At 39.0% G+C, this 14,909-nt stretch overlaps 1 protein-coding gene across 10 annotated transcripts in view; it reads right to left on the bottom strand.

The window, feature by feature from the left end:
• The window catches only part of DLG2 (discs large MAGUK scaffold protein 2), a 2,272,173-nt gene that overhangs the window by 223,843 nt on the left and 2,033,421 nt on the right, over positions 1-14,909 (bottom strand). Inside the window, exon 1 of one of the 10 annotated variants that reach the window (XM_030918845.1) lies at positions 9,966-10,233. The exons of the other annotated variants lie outside the window; for them this stretch is intronic. The gene's annotated coding sequence lies outside the window, so the exon portion shown is untranslated. Of the gene's footprint in view, positions 1-9,965; positions 10,234-14,909 lie in introns of those variants that run through there. 10 annotated transcript variants of the gene reach the window in all.

The raw sequence follows: 14,909 nt of genomic DNA, 5'->3' as shown, positions 1-14,909 counted from the left end.
TTTCTTCCCCTTCTTTCTTTCTTTTTCTTTTTGATGGAATTTCACTCTTGTTGCCCAGGCTACTGCTATGGCGCCATCTTGGCTCACCGCAACCTCCGAATCCCGGGTTCAAGCCATTCTCCTGCCTCAGCCTCCCAAGTGGCTGGGATTACAGGCCCACACCTGGCTAATTTTGTATTTTTAGTAGATACAGAGTTTCTCCATGTTGGTCAGGCTGGTCTCAAACTCCCGACCTCAGGTGATCTGCCCGCCTTGGCCTCCCAAAGTGCTGGGATTACAGGTACGAGCCACCGTGCCCAGCCTCCTTGATTTTCTTAAACATGCAAACTCTGTGAGCATACTTACTTATTTTGGGAATATTGCTCAGTGTACTCCTAACAATACTCTTCTCTATAAACCTAGTAAATTCCTGTATCATCTTCTAGCTCAGCTTCAGAAATTCTTCCCCACCTTTTCTCTCATGTTGTCTCCATCCTCCTTTGAAGAATGTATCAGCTGGCATTTATCAACCAGTATTTTTGGTGTGTTTGTGCTGAGGCATCATGTGAGATGCTAGGCATATAGGAATGAATGAAATCAAATCCCTGCCTTCAAGAAACTCTCAGGCCGGGTGTCGTGGCTCACACCTGTAATCGCAGCACCTTGGGAGGCTGAGGCGGGTGCATCATGAGGTTAGGAGTGCGAGACCAGCCTGACCAACATGGTGAAACCCGTCTCTACTAAAAATACAAAAAAAATTAGTTGGGTGTGGTGGCACACACCTGTAATCCCAGTTACTTGGGAGGCTGAGGCAGGAGAATCGCTTGAACCCAGGAGGTGGAGGTTGCAGTGAGCCGCGTGCCACTGCACTCCAGCCTGGGCGACAGAGCAAGACTTCATCAAACAAAACACAACACAACACAACAAAACAAAACAAAACAAATCTCTCTGTGAGGTATTTTAGTAAGAAATGAGGCAATGCCTATGATGCCTACGTTTTGGCCTAAAAACATATATTTTTCCAAGTAATTTTTAGTCATGACAAACATATGCTCATTGTTGTGCAAGGCATAACTGGGGAGTGTTCAAAAAAAGGGATATTTGCCATGGAATCATTAATAGGCTCCCTCTTTCAGTTTCCATTTAAAGATGGAAAGCAACACTTTGTCAATAGGCTAATCATTTTGACTGTGTGTTTTATTGTTTTTTCTAATGTCCTATGTCATGAAAAGGTCATGAGAAGACTAATGTTGGAAGATCAGATAATCACATTATAATGAGTTTAGCTAGCACCCTATGGCTCACATTTTGCTCTTTATGCTGCTAGTGGGGCAACTGAAGCAAGCAAGACAATAATGCATTATCCTGTAATATTTTAAAATGATGCTGTTGATGGTGGAAGACCCACTAGCACTTTTTTATTCAATTAAGGGGCTGCCAGTATTTCCTTGGGTTTGTTATTGGCCCATACAAGTAGAAAGATATATCTTCATATTCAAGCACCTAATACAGTGTCTTGCACATCGTGGGAAATGGTGGGTATCCCATGTGCTGTCCTGCTACGTTCCAACTATGTGACCAAGCATCATTTTCTCCTCTATTTTTATAATGCTACTGTGAGAAGTAAATGAGGTAACATGTATTCAGTGATTTGCACACAGCAGCAATAAACAAATGGAGAATTTTGTTATTATTTGTTAAGTAAATGAATTTTTAAAATTGTACGTTCTGCCATTGTCTTTTACTCCTTTACCTCTGCCCTATCCAAATCCCTGACCTGTCTTTCCAGACAACCTCAAATATCTCCTTTACCCACTTTTTAAAAACGCATAAAGGGCCGTCTTAAACATCTCAATACTTAGTTACACATTGTCCCTGTGTCTAAATGTTATTCTCCCTAATTGTAGCCATAAGTTCTTTAAAAATAAGATGAGTATTACATAGAAGTGATGTCAAAATATTTATAGCTAGCTGTGCCAGGTATTAATGCTTTAGTTGCTCAAGCATGGAGATGTGTGAGAGTCCTAGGGAAGGGATTCAGGGGTTCCAGTTTGAAGCAGCTTGGAGAGGAGCACTTAAAGAGCCCAGGGAAGAAGCTATTTACTCACAAGAATATATTTCAATATTTTAAGAAGCAGAAGCACTGCCTGCAGCCGGAATATTAGTGTTGGCATTTTTGATACTTCTTTGGCACCCTCTATTTGTCAGGAACTCAACACACTTACTGACAAGGTAAGAAATTCATCTAAGGAACAGTTTCTCTGTTTGTACAAGGAAGCCACAAAACAAGACAAAGAAGATTTTATCTGGTTTGTGCTATGGGGAAGTGAAGTTATGCCATGGTAATAATGGTACCTTTTAATGCTTATGTGACATATGTGCTTTTAAATAAACATTATCTGTCACCCTTCCACTATTTTTAGTTGCTTATTTCTCTGCACTGGAGAACTGTCTAATCTGAAGAGGAAGAAGCCAGTGCCCTGGGAAGCATTTCCTACCTGGTCATTGCACCCTTCTCTGACTCAAGCATGTTTTCTGAGTTAAAACAGAAGTCTTGGGCTCTTCACTGACACAGCTGGGCTGGGAGCACTTACCCATGCCTGGATACAGATTTTCTGAACAGATTTTATACACCAGAAGCAAGGGGCAAGAGGAAATATACTTTGATTCTGTTTATTGCTATTATTTTCTGTTCTTTGGAATGAAGCTAGATAAACAAATGAATATTTTAGGAGCATACCCACCAGGTAGGTGGACTGACAGCACTGAGACAAGCTTCATGAGTGAAATAAGAATGTTTAATCACTGCATTTGGATGACAGAAAATTGTGAACTGTATGAGCACGCTTGTGATAGAAAGTAAATAACGGTTTTGTCACCTCCTCTTCTATGCTGTAAAAGTAAAAAAACAATCCAAAGTGTAGTTAATTAAATTTGGAGTCAGGAATTTTAGTGGAAAACTATTACCAAGCCCATTAAGTACAATCTTAATGAAGGAAGTATTCTACTTCCTCAGTAGAAAGAAATGATGATTACTGCCAAAGGCTGAAGAACTTATGAATTATGTAAACTTTGAATTATCCAGAAATCAGAGTGAAGTCTAATTTTTCTTTGAAGCATTGATATTTTGTTAACAAATATTTTACTCTACGCCTCATTTCCAAAGTGATATAGCAAACATACGTACCAAAATATATTCTTATTTGTCTTATCATATTTTTTAGCATCACAAACACCATGATATCAAAATCCAAATACACTTGAGTTATTGTATAAGTCATTAATCTTCTCTGAGCAGGTTTAATTAGAAGTAAAAAGGAGAAGAAGAAGATGATGATGTTGTTCAAAATACTATAATTCTTGAGCCTGGTAACATACATTTTAAAGTTCACATTGATTGACTCCAAATCTGTATCCACATTGTAAAGAATCAGAACATTTGACTGTGGTTTAGCTTAGAACTCAATGGTCATTATTTAACAACAAATTTTGGTGAGACTGATACTCTAGGTTTTCTGTTCGTTATTCTACTGGGCACATGGCTTCTGACTGTCTGGTGATTTCCGCAGTAGTGCCAATGTAAAGATAGGCAGTGAGTTGAACAATTACTTCATTAGCTTTTGTGGCAAAGAGCATTTTTCTCTACCTCAAAGCCTTTCCTTCTTTCTTCTCCCCTAGCAAACTCCTACTCTTCCTGGAAACCAGTTTAGGGACATGCACCATCAAATGCTTCGTCTTCATTCCATTATGTTATGTACTAACTCTAGTAGACATTTGTACATTATGTATTGTACATTTCACAAGTTATAGATGGCTGCTGGATTCTTTTCCAGCATCCTTCCCCACCACCATCCCATCCTAACAGCAACAGCTGCCAAATTTCAGTTAAGGACTCATAATGTCCTGGGGAGACTGTCTTTATCCTATTTAAGCTTTAGAATGGGGCTGGAGATTTGGTCTCATGTTCAGGGGTGGATAGAAGCCAGTCTCTTCAAAGTGAATTCTAGCAATCATTGCCAGGATCTCTTTCTAGCCTGATGTGACTACGAAAACAAGTTGTTTAGGAGCCACTGGCAACTGTCCTGGGGCCATGAGGGCAATTAGTCTTGGTATGAAGCTAACACAAAGACAGGCAGTGTGACAGGACCAAAAGGGATTTCTTGACAACATTGTGAGCTGAGCTACAGGATCAGACCTCTTGAAGCTGACTTTACTGATGTACTTTTAAGTTACAATCACCAATATGAGTATATATTCCCTTTGTTGAGCAAGTCAGTTTGAGTCATCAGTTTAACCGCTGTATTTTCAGATTGGGTGAGCACTTAATGTAGGCAATCTATATGTTAAGTATTTACTGTGCCAGATACTTTCATATGGATGAGAGCATAGCTTATACCGGGAAATAAAGTTATCTCATTTACATCTTCCCAACCACCTTGTGAGACAGGAATTGCTATACCTGCTTTATAGTGAAGGAAAGCAAGGTTGCAAGGTTTAGTAGTGGGGAATACTTCCAACAATGCATTCTGCCTTTCCTCCTAGAAAATGACTTTGTTTTGCAAGCCTGACACTACTTACAATGGAAAGCAGCCTTATCTGTTACTGTCATGGCTGAGAAGGAATCACACTTGCAACTATGGGCTCATTTATCCATGTCTCTTGGATTATAAATTCCTTGAGTTGAAGGATTAAAGTATTTCATATTTGTTATCTCATCACCCAGCAGAACACTTGGCACATGGTCCATGCTTAATAAATAACTAATAATAGACAAATGAACTAGAAAATAACCTAACAAAGCAAGGTAATCTGGATTATTTTGACCAGAACACATGGCTTTCCCAAGTATTTTGCATTTTTTTTTAATATTTGGCTTGACTCTTTCAGAGTTAGATGTTCACAATATACTAACAGCTATTTTCTCCTCTAATTTCCTAAAAGTGTGTTTTCCCTTTTCTTATAATTATGTGAATGATTCATGTTTATTAAAAGTTCAAATGATAAATAAAACAAAGAAGAAACTAAAAATAAAATGGAGATACTACCACCAAAGGCATGCTTTGTCTTGCTTTTGTTTGTTTGTTATCTCTTTGCACCATCTCTACTACCAACTCTTCTAGGCAAAATAAATATGGCACCCATTAGTCTTCACAGAGTCATCAATTTAACCACTGTATTTTCAGATTGGGTGAACACTTAATGTAGGCATACTATGCATTAAGTATTTACTGTGTCAGATACTTTCATATGGATGAAAGCATAGCTAATACTGGGAAATAAAGTTATCTCATTTACATCTTCCCAACTGCCCTGTGAGACAGGAATTGCTATACTTGTTTTATAGCTAAGGAATGCAAAGTTGCAAGGTTTAATAGTAGGGAATACTTCCAACAATGCATTCTGTCTTCCCACCTAGAAAACTACTTTGTGAAAATAATACTAAAGAAACAAAAATAAAAGGAAAAACCCCCTCATTCACGTTAGTTGCATAATAGCTTTCATTTCATTAAAAAACAAAAACAAAATCCCCCAAACCTCAAAGTTCTTAATAATCACAAAGATTTGTTGCTTAGAACTCCTGGCTGTTAATTCTCCTTAGGAGTGTCTTTGTCTCCAACATGACATAAGATGAAAAGGAACTATTCGGAGAATGATGTACTAAACAGAAGGGGCTGTAGTAATGGCATAAGGCTACACAAAGTCATTGATAGTCATCTCTGCTTTGATTTGATTCTTCCTACAGGGGGAACCTCCCCTGTGAGGCAGGGTTCCACTTGGATCATTCAGGCAGCCTTCTATTAGTCCTCTGCCCTAAGTGTTACAATTGCAATTTAAAACTAGAGAAAAGGAAAGAACACCTGAAATTAGCTAGGGTCTCTCCAAGCAACTGTTTTCAAGTGCCCTAAAAGACACATGGCAGACAGTTTTAATCCAGCCAATCCTAAAATTGTTTTCCAAAGTAAGACTATGCCTCTGAACTAGAAAAGCCAACGTCTTTCCTTGAAGCTGAGATCCTCACAGTTTTGACCATTTCCTTCTTCAAATGATTTCTTTTGGGTTAATCGAGGAAAAAAGTCAAAAGCAAAAACAGACAAAATCCCCACAAAACCAACCCACTGGAATTTTAGTTTACTACTCTGAAATATAAGTAAATCTTCTGCAACTCAAGGTAGGGCTGACTCATATTTTTGGGACCCACAACAAGAACATAAGCAGAGGCTCCCAGTCCTGGGCTAGCCCTTCTTCTTTTTCATAGTTTCTTCCTGCACCACAAAAGACCTTTCATGCAGATGTGTGGACATCTCAGCTCATCAGTGCAAGCAATGATTAACAGCATCCATCCCTTGCCCTATTTCCTACCCTCATGCAAATAGAAGACTTTTGGTTTCCCCTCAGACTTCGGGGGCAGGGGGTTGGGGAGGCACATCATACACCTCTTGAAAGTGAGCTTAAGAATGTTTGGGGAAAAAATTATTGAGTCCTATTTACCCTGAATGTGATCCAGAAGGGGGAGAGAGCAAAATCTAAGAGAGCCCATCCTCTTGGCCTACAGCCTTCTCTAAGGCCAGAGATACAGGGAAATTTGCTCAGTTCAAAGGGTGGTACTAATTTAGGGTAACTTTCAGAGCTTGCCTTGAATTTGGTACATTTACGACCTTTTTATGTTTCATTTTTTTTATACCAAATTTTATACTTCGGTAAGAATAGGAGAGATGGCTCAGGAAAATGTGATCTTAACTGGCATAGACCAAAAGTGGGAGCAAGGAAATCCCCAACTTCATTTTTAAAATATTCCCTAAACTCTGAGAGGGATTAAACATATGAGGAGAGGAATCAAAGCAGATATGGGGCCAAGATCCCAAAATGGAAGTGTGAAGAGCTGGGCAAACTCTATTGCATGCTTCCAACATGTTGGTCACCATGTGGATCCGGAAATCAGACAGGCGTGGGTTTAAATCCTAGCACTGCTATATGCCAATTTACATTAGTAGCATATTTAAACAAAATTTTCTTTATCAGTTCCTCATTTGATAACGGTAAGCAAAATAGGATCTACCTGGTAGGGTAGTGATGAAAATTAAATGAGAAAATGCATGTAAAATTGTTAGCATAGTGCCTGGGACATCATAAACTATATTTACTAGTATTGTCAGGTATTTTAATACAATGTCAGGGCTGGAATTATGGCCTAGTTGTTATTTGGCAAATAACGTACAAAGCTATGACGTGTTATTTGGCACCAGTTTATTTCCATGTTCTCTATTGGAAATAAAATGTATTCTTTAAATAATTATGTAAAAACTTTGGATACTATTCTAGGAATTAGTTAAAAGTGAACAGAAAGGTAATAACCCTGTCTTTAGTAGGTTTCCAAAATAAAAACAAAAACACAAAATGATCTAGTTATAAGAAGTATATCTTGTTAATTAGAAAAATTATATAATCTTCCTGTTTACCATGCAAATTTCTTACAAAACCAACATCTATCAAAATGAGTTAATATATTTGACAAAATACAATTTACAACAATGACTACCTTTCATTGGACATTGCTTTGTGCTAAACAGTATACTATTGGCTTTACCTATGTCATCAATTTGGTTAATTCTCCTAATTTTCCCCTCCTCCATTTTACAGAGAAAGAGCGTGAAGTGCAGACAATAATACTTGGTTGGGGACACAAAACCCTTGCCCTTTCCATTTACACCTTGCTGAGCCAGGTCTTTGAACAGCACTTTTAAACATGTCCTTTTTGCCACCTTCTCTACCCTCGCAAAGGAAATTATATGTATCACGTAGGCAAAATTAACATTTGCCTGTTTAGCTTTTAATCCTGTTTTGAGAGACATGGTTTTGTGTGTATGTGCCCTGTAAGAGGGTTCTTGTCACAGTTTATATTTGTCTTGCTGTAAATTTAATTGAGGATAACTCATATTAAATTTTCTTTTGTTGCTATACATAGAGTTTATCATGGGTTGGTGGAGAAAATGGAAAAACCACTGCCAAATGAGAAGAAGTTCAGTTTTTGAGACTGGTACATAGGTTTATTCTTCCATAAAACCACACTGAATCAAAACCCAGATACTGCTGTAAAATAAACCATGGAGTCTGGCATGTAATTTTTAAAAATTTAATGTACAGTACAGCTCAAAGGTACTTTACAACAAATACAACTACATTGTTCTTGGCATTAAGATATATTAACACTTTTAGGACCCTTCAGCTGTGTGACCTAAGCTTTACAAAATGTCATGGGCTGGCTGGAGCATCAAACACAGATGTTCATTTGTATCTGCGATGATTTGCTGAATTTCCTATCTTAATCATTATTGCTCTATCCATAAGCTTTGAGCCAAACATAAGACATTTTACAGACCCCTTGTGGGGCAGCCGCTTGTGGATTAGAAACCAAGTCTCAGGTTACACACCCCTAAGTGCCAACCACAATACATCACTCCTCTGCTCTTTAAGCAGAACTTATTCAGAGAAATGGAAAATATGGAAAAGCTATTTATGGACAAAAGAAGCATGTACAAAAAAAGTGTTCCTGAAAAAATATATATTCCATATTCCAAATCTGCCAAGTTTTTGGTATATTCAGAAAGTATACTAAGAAAGGAGAAATAACTTCATTGGAAGTGTGCTGGTGCCGATAACCAAAATATTTATGCAAAAAATAAAGCAAAGAGTAAGCTAAGTCTTTGGTGAAAAAAATGCATACTTTTTTTTTCCAAAGAGATGCTAAAATGAGTTGCTTTCTTTGAGGTTAAAGAGGACATTTGTTAAATCTACAGATTCTACATGTAAAGAGAAATTACAATAGTGTGCAGGTAAACACTTTGGACAAACAGTTATGGGTTTAGAAGACAGTAGCTACTTGCCAGTGAAATAAAGCGAATGTCAACAAGCCAGACAGACTTGAAACATTTGAAAAAAATGTCCTTGTTACTCCTCTCCATATATAATACGCCATATGACACCACAGTTAAATCTGCTATCGCAAAAAAAGTACGTCAAGCTGTTGGTTTCCATGAGATTTGGACAGAGGCAAAACAACACAGCAGAGAGTCTAAGAAGGTACAGCGTTCACTTCTCTTTCCTTCTGAAGAGGAAATGACTTCCTATAGTTAGCTGACCAGTAGTTAGCACACATCCTGCCTGAAGCTAGGACCTGGAGCAAGGACCCTCAGCACACCCAGATGAGACAGAAATGCAGCTTCAGGTAAATGTTAATGGTGACAATGAAACTAGAGAAAACAGCCAGCCACAAGTCATGCAAATACAACAGTCATGCCTTCTGCATTTGTCCGTCCTGCCGGTACATCGTACAGCTCTTTCCATAACGATCGAGTCTTTTCTTTCACTCCCTCTCCCACATCATCAACAGGCATGCCAAATGCAAATCTCATTGGATTCTGATCCCACCCCGGCAAAACGCAGGACTACCACCATACTGAGTTTCACAATAATCACCACAATGCCAATTATTCACAGCCCCTCAGTTCTGTTCACACAAAAGATTGCAATTTGAATCTTGCCTTGCACAGGTTCAGCTCGGTTGGAGCTGGTTACCAGGCAAACGGTCTGTTTTAAGATTTGCCGATTGCTGAGGAGAGTGAATTAGGGGGGTGGGGATGGACAAACCACCCTGTACATACCTCCTTTTGGCAGCTAAGAAAAACAATTTCATGACAAAGAGACTTGTTCTTTTCAAAGCTCACCCAACAAATGAAACTGATAGAATGAAACCTGAGAAACTTTAGCAACCAAAGAAAGCAGTCTTCCAAGGATCAAGGTGAATAATTGATTCATCGGGTTTTCTTTCATCTTTTAAGCTATTTTGCTCATTAAAAGGAAATTGTGGAATTTGTCAGGAGCCCAAGCACTGACACACACTTCTGACAGCAAGTGCATATTCCAAACTACGGGTAGGTTTGCCAAGCTTATTCAACAACAACGATTAGCTGCAAAGCCAGGGAACTTACCGAGCACAAAATTATTGGAACAAAGCAGGGAGGAGGCAGGAGGCACCAAAGGCAGCTTCTCCGTCTCCTTGGTGCCAGATTCTCCTGTCTGCTGTCCGGTTCACACTTGTCTTTATAACTAAGACTCCGACAGAACTCACTAGCGGAACCTGATGAATTATAAAACAGCCCCTCCTAGATTCTCATATTTTACATCACAGGGGGTGACCATGCAGCATTCTCGCTCACTGGGTACATATATTTCCTTGTAACTCATCCTGATAAATATATCAGCCTTAGAAGCAGTGACAGTAATTGGTGTTTGGGATGTACCACTATTAACCAATAAGATGCTTTCCCACCATCAGTACTGCACCCCCATCCGCTGCTTGTGTTCCCCTACACCTTGTTAAGGTGGATCCACCCAACTCAATGAGGGGTAGGCAAAGACAACAAAATGTGGAAAAAGCCCCTGCACCAATGCACATACAGCAAGGCGTATTACTCAGGGTTAATGGTCATAATACTAAGGATCAACTCCTATATTTGCATAGCCTGTCACAGTCTACCAAACACTTTCACTCTCACTGCATCTCTCAGTGACTAAAGAAGGTATCAGGAGTGCTACAGTACAGATGAGCACCGGAGATCAGAGAGGCTAAGTGACTTTGTTTGGTATTCACTGAATTTAGGGAATGCAGGGAGTCTTAGAGATTAGGGAGTCCAACCTCCTTACTGTGCAGATAAGGAACCCCTGGCAAGAAAGATAAAGTGCCTAGGTCACACAAAGTGTGATTTGAGCTTGAACCCAAACCCAGATCTTCTGATGGCAAAGTACAGTGCCTTTCTATTCTACTATGCTGCCTCTGGGGCACGAAAGCCCAGCAAATGAGAAGACTGGAAATCATAAACAGTACTGTTGACCAAAAATCATTAACAGGCTGGCTTCATGGGGAGCAGTGCCTGAGCTTTTTGTTTCCTCCCTGAAAAGGTCAGTATAACCTTTTTAGGTTCATTGAATAACAGCACTGGAAAACATGTTTTGGATAATAATAGCTAATAACTATTGAACACATTTTAGGTGCCATGCAGTATTCTAAATGCTTAGCATGTATTGACTCACTTAATCTTCAAAATGTCCCCGTGAGGGAAGTACTATCATGAGCAACATATCTCAGACAGAAGCTGAGATTCAGGCAGGTTAACTAATCCACGCAAGATCATACATCTGTTAAGTGGCAGAGCTCTAATGGACTCCAGGCAACTTAGTTTCACAGCCCAGACTCATATATTATCTGGCCCCAAGCAGTGTTTTACACTAAACTGCTAGAGGCAGATGAACAATCAGAGCAGATTGATTTACTATGGCCTTTAGTAGAAAGGATAAAAAGATAGTAAGTTTTGGAATTCAACAGAATTGTGTTTAACTGTCTTTGCCACTAATTTACTATAACATGGATTGTTTTATCTGTAAAATGGGTATATTAAAACCTACATCACAAGACTAAATGGAGAATATCAAGAAAATAATACAGTGCCTAGTTTATAGTATGTACCCTCAAATGGTTCTCATTCCTACCATATTTCCTTTGACAAAATGAATTTCTGCCACACCTTCTCCCTAAACTACCTTTTAAGATGTGAATTTTACTGTGCTAAGGAGTCTTCTAACCTGCCAGCCAGTGAAGGGGGAAAAGTCCTAGAGACCTAACATCTCTCTACCAGAGATGGGCTTTCTATCAGAGAATGAAGGGCCCAGGGCTCTGTGTTGGGCTGCCAGCCCAGCCCACTAGCTTCTCTCTGCTTTACTTCCACCATTACTCAAATAAACTCGTCAGCCCAAGAAAACAAATTTAAAACATGTCTGCTATCCACTGTGAGACCATCTTGGCTTCCCTTACCCTTTTCAAACAAGCTCCCACCACAAAACCCATAAAAACAATGAACTTTTGCATGTAACCATACACTTACAGCCACTAAGTCACAGTGTGCCAAGCAGGAAGACAGGTATCTCTGTCTTGAACGTTCCACTGCTAACTCCTACTTAAGTCAATATAGCCTAGTATTCGGCCACTGGTGAGGTCTCTATCAGATGAGCTCCTCCCTATCAGAAACTGCTATCTTCAAGTATGCAGTCAGCATTCCTTGAGAGACATCAGAAGTAACCCTCTGTGAGACAAGGCGATGCTGTCATGTTGCAGGATATGCAGGTTTAGACATGAGAGATTTTCTTAGCTCCATGTTTCCAGAAAATAACTCTGTGGCCAACTTAATTTGCTCACATACAGTCTGTTCTCTCCTTGTTTAGTTTTTCCTCTGAGCATCTTACTAGAGGGTCTGGAATATGCATGGATGAGATGCCCTCTTTCCTGACCATACTTAATAGTAGGTACTATAGGAGCAGAGGTAAGAAATATAATTGGAGCTAAGGGGTGGAGGAAGACACGTTCTTCTAAACTGGTAAGAAAAGCCAGATGTAAACAAAGAACAAGTGATAACTACTGCTACAAGATCAATGGTTACTTCCTATACATCTAAAGTGGGTTATCCACATATTATCTGAAATGGCTTGGTCTAGTCTCCAAGTCTTCTCTGTGCCTTCCACCTACATTTAGCCCCCAAAATACCCTCAGGAGCCATTTCTTCCCTATCCAGTTCCTCCTGCTACCTGGCTATTCCATCATCAGCCCATGAAAAATTAATATATATGAGTCATTATAACTCTTATATTGCAGCATTTCTCTGCTCCCCTGTCACAGATAATCATAATTTTATACATATTCTTTCATAATTAACACCTCAACCAACAATTACTCTCAGACATAATGAACTATGTAGAGTCTTGAAGCTATACCAATATTTTGCTTAAATTAGGAATGGTGCTAATATTTATTGAACACTTATTATGGGCTGACAATATACAAAACTTTACGCACATTTCTCATTTAACCTTGACAACAACTTTTTGAAATGGTCTGTACTATTATCTCTACTGTATAGGTGAGGACTCTGGCTAGAAAGGTTAGGTGACTTACTAACAGATGGCACAGTAGGAATAATAGCTGAGGTCTAAGACTATAGCACCTGTTCTCTTAACTATCACATCCACTGCTTCTAAGCATTTGCGGCAACAGATAACATAAAACATTAGTGTCTGTTTTCACTTCCTCACATCCCATTCTCTCCTTTACTGACTTCAATCAGGCTTCCCACTAAAATTGTTCTTATCAAGGTAAATGAAAACATTGTCACTCACAAAATCAATATCCAGTGCACAGTCTTCAGTTTATTCAACCTCTCCCAGCATTTCGCAGAATCAGTTACAACTTCCCTGAATCAATCATTGTCTCTGTTTGGTTTCCAAGACCCCCTTGGTTTTTCTCCTACTTCACCAATCTATCCTTCTAAGTCTCCTTTGCTAGGCCCTTCTCTGCTTTCTGATATTTTAAATTTGAGTGTCCCCAAGTTCGTCATTAGACTCCTTTTTTATACTCACTCCCAAGGCTAGCAGTCCAGTATCAAGACTCAAATGCCATCTGTAGATCAAAGGCTACCACATGTAGATCTCCAGTCTCAATCTGTGCTCTATGCTCCTGACTCTTATATCCAGCTGCATACCACATCTAAGCATCACTACTTGATTGTTTAATAATAGGCTTCTCATATTTAAAATGCTCAAAACTAAACTCTTGGTTTCCTCTCCTGAATCTGCTCTACTCCCAGTATGCACCATTTAAATAAATGGCACAATCATTGACCTAGTTGTTCTGGCCAAAAATCTGGGAGTCATTCTTGGCTCTCCTTTTTAACTTACACCCCATGCCTTATTCATCATCAAATCCTGTCAATTCTGTCTTCAAAATGTACCCTCAGTCTTTTTTTCATCTCCACCCTCAACTCCCTAATCTATACCACTATCATTTCTCACATGGATTTCTGCAACCACCTCTTCACTGGTTTCTTTGGTTCCATTCTTGCCTTGCTGCCACGCTTCCTCCACAAAGCAGCCAGCCATGTTTTTAAAACAAGATTCAGACACCAACACTCCTTGCTCAGCTCCCTTCAGCAGCTGCCTTTTCACTTGGAATTTGCTCCTTTCACTGCAACCAGTATTCCATCTGCTCAAGTGTCTCCTTGGAGGAGAAGATTTCTCTGACACCCTGTATAGAACAGCATCCTCTATTCCTCCATTTATCTCTCCCTCTTATTAGACTTCTAAAAAATTTATAGTACTTATCCCTGCTTAAACATTATATACTAAATATTATATATTAAATGTATATATGAAATATGTTATATTTATTTGTTTATTTCTTTATTTTTGCTCCTCTCCCCAACTAGAATGTAAGCTCCATGAGGCCAGGTTCCTTGTCTTTTTTGTCCTTGGTTGAATCTCCAGCACTAGAACAGGGCTTGCCACATAATATGTACATGTTAAATGAATGTTATATGTAATATGTGTTTATTAAATGAATGTATTTGAAGTCTTATCTTCACTACTTCTTAGTCCTATATCCTTACACAAATTTCTTACTGTCCCTACATTATAAATTTCTCAATTATAAATTTTTTAAACAAACAAACAACCCTCCCTTATTTTTCTTTCTGATGCTTTATTGGTACTTTCTAATATATTCAGCCTATCCTCAATTCCAGAGGTTAGTCAATGTTATGGTCACCCCAAAATTCATATGTTGAAGTCCTTGCCCCCAGTACCTCAGAATGTGACCTTACTTGGAAATACAATTGTTGCAGATGATATTACTTAAGATGAGGTCACACTGGAATATGGTGGGACACTACTTCAATCTAGTTCAATATGGCTGATGTCCTCATAAAAGGAAATTTGAGCACAGAGGTGTACACAGGGAGAATGTCTTGTGGAGATGGGAGTTATGCTGCCACAAACCAAGAAACTACCAGAAGGCAGAGAAGAGTCCTAGACCAGATATTTCCCTAGTGCCT

The sequence above is a fragment of the Rhinopithecus roxellana genome, chromosome 15, assembly GCF_007565055.1.
Source record: "Rhinopithecus roxellana isolate Shanxi Qingling chromosome 15, ASM756505v1, whole genome shotgun sequence".
In the NCBI taxonomy this organism is placed as follows: Eukaryota; Metazoa; Chordata; class Mammalia; order Primates; family Cercopithecidae; genus Rhinopithecus; species Rhinopithecus roxellana.
The sequence above is the reverse complement of the archived record's forward strand: the minus strand, read 5'-3'. Positions and strand labels throughout refer to the sequence as shown.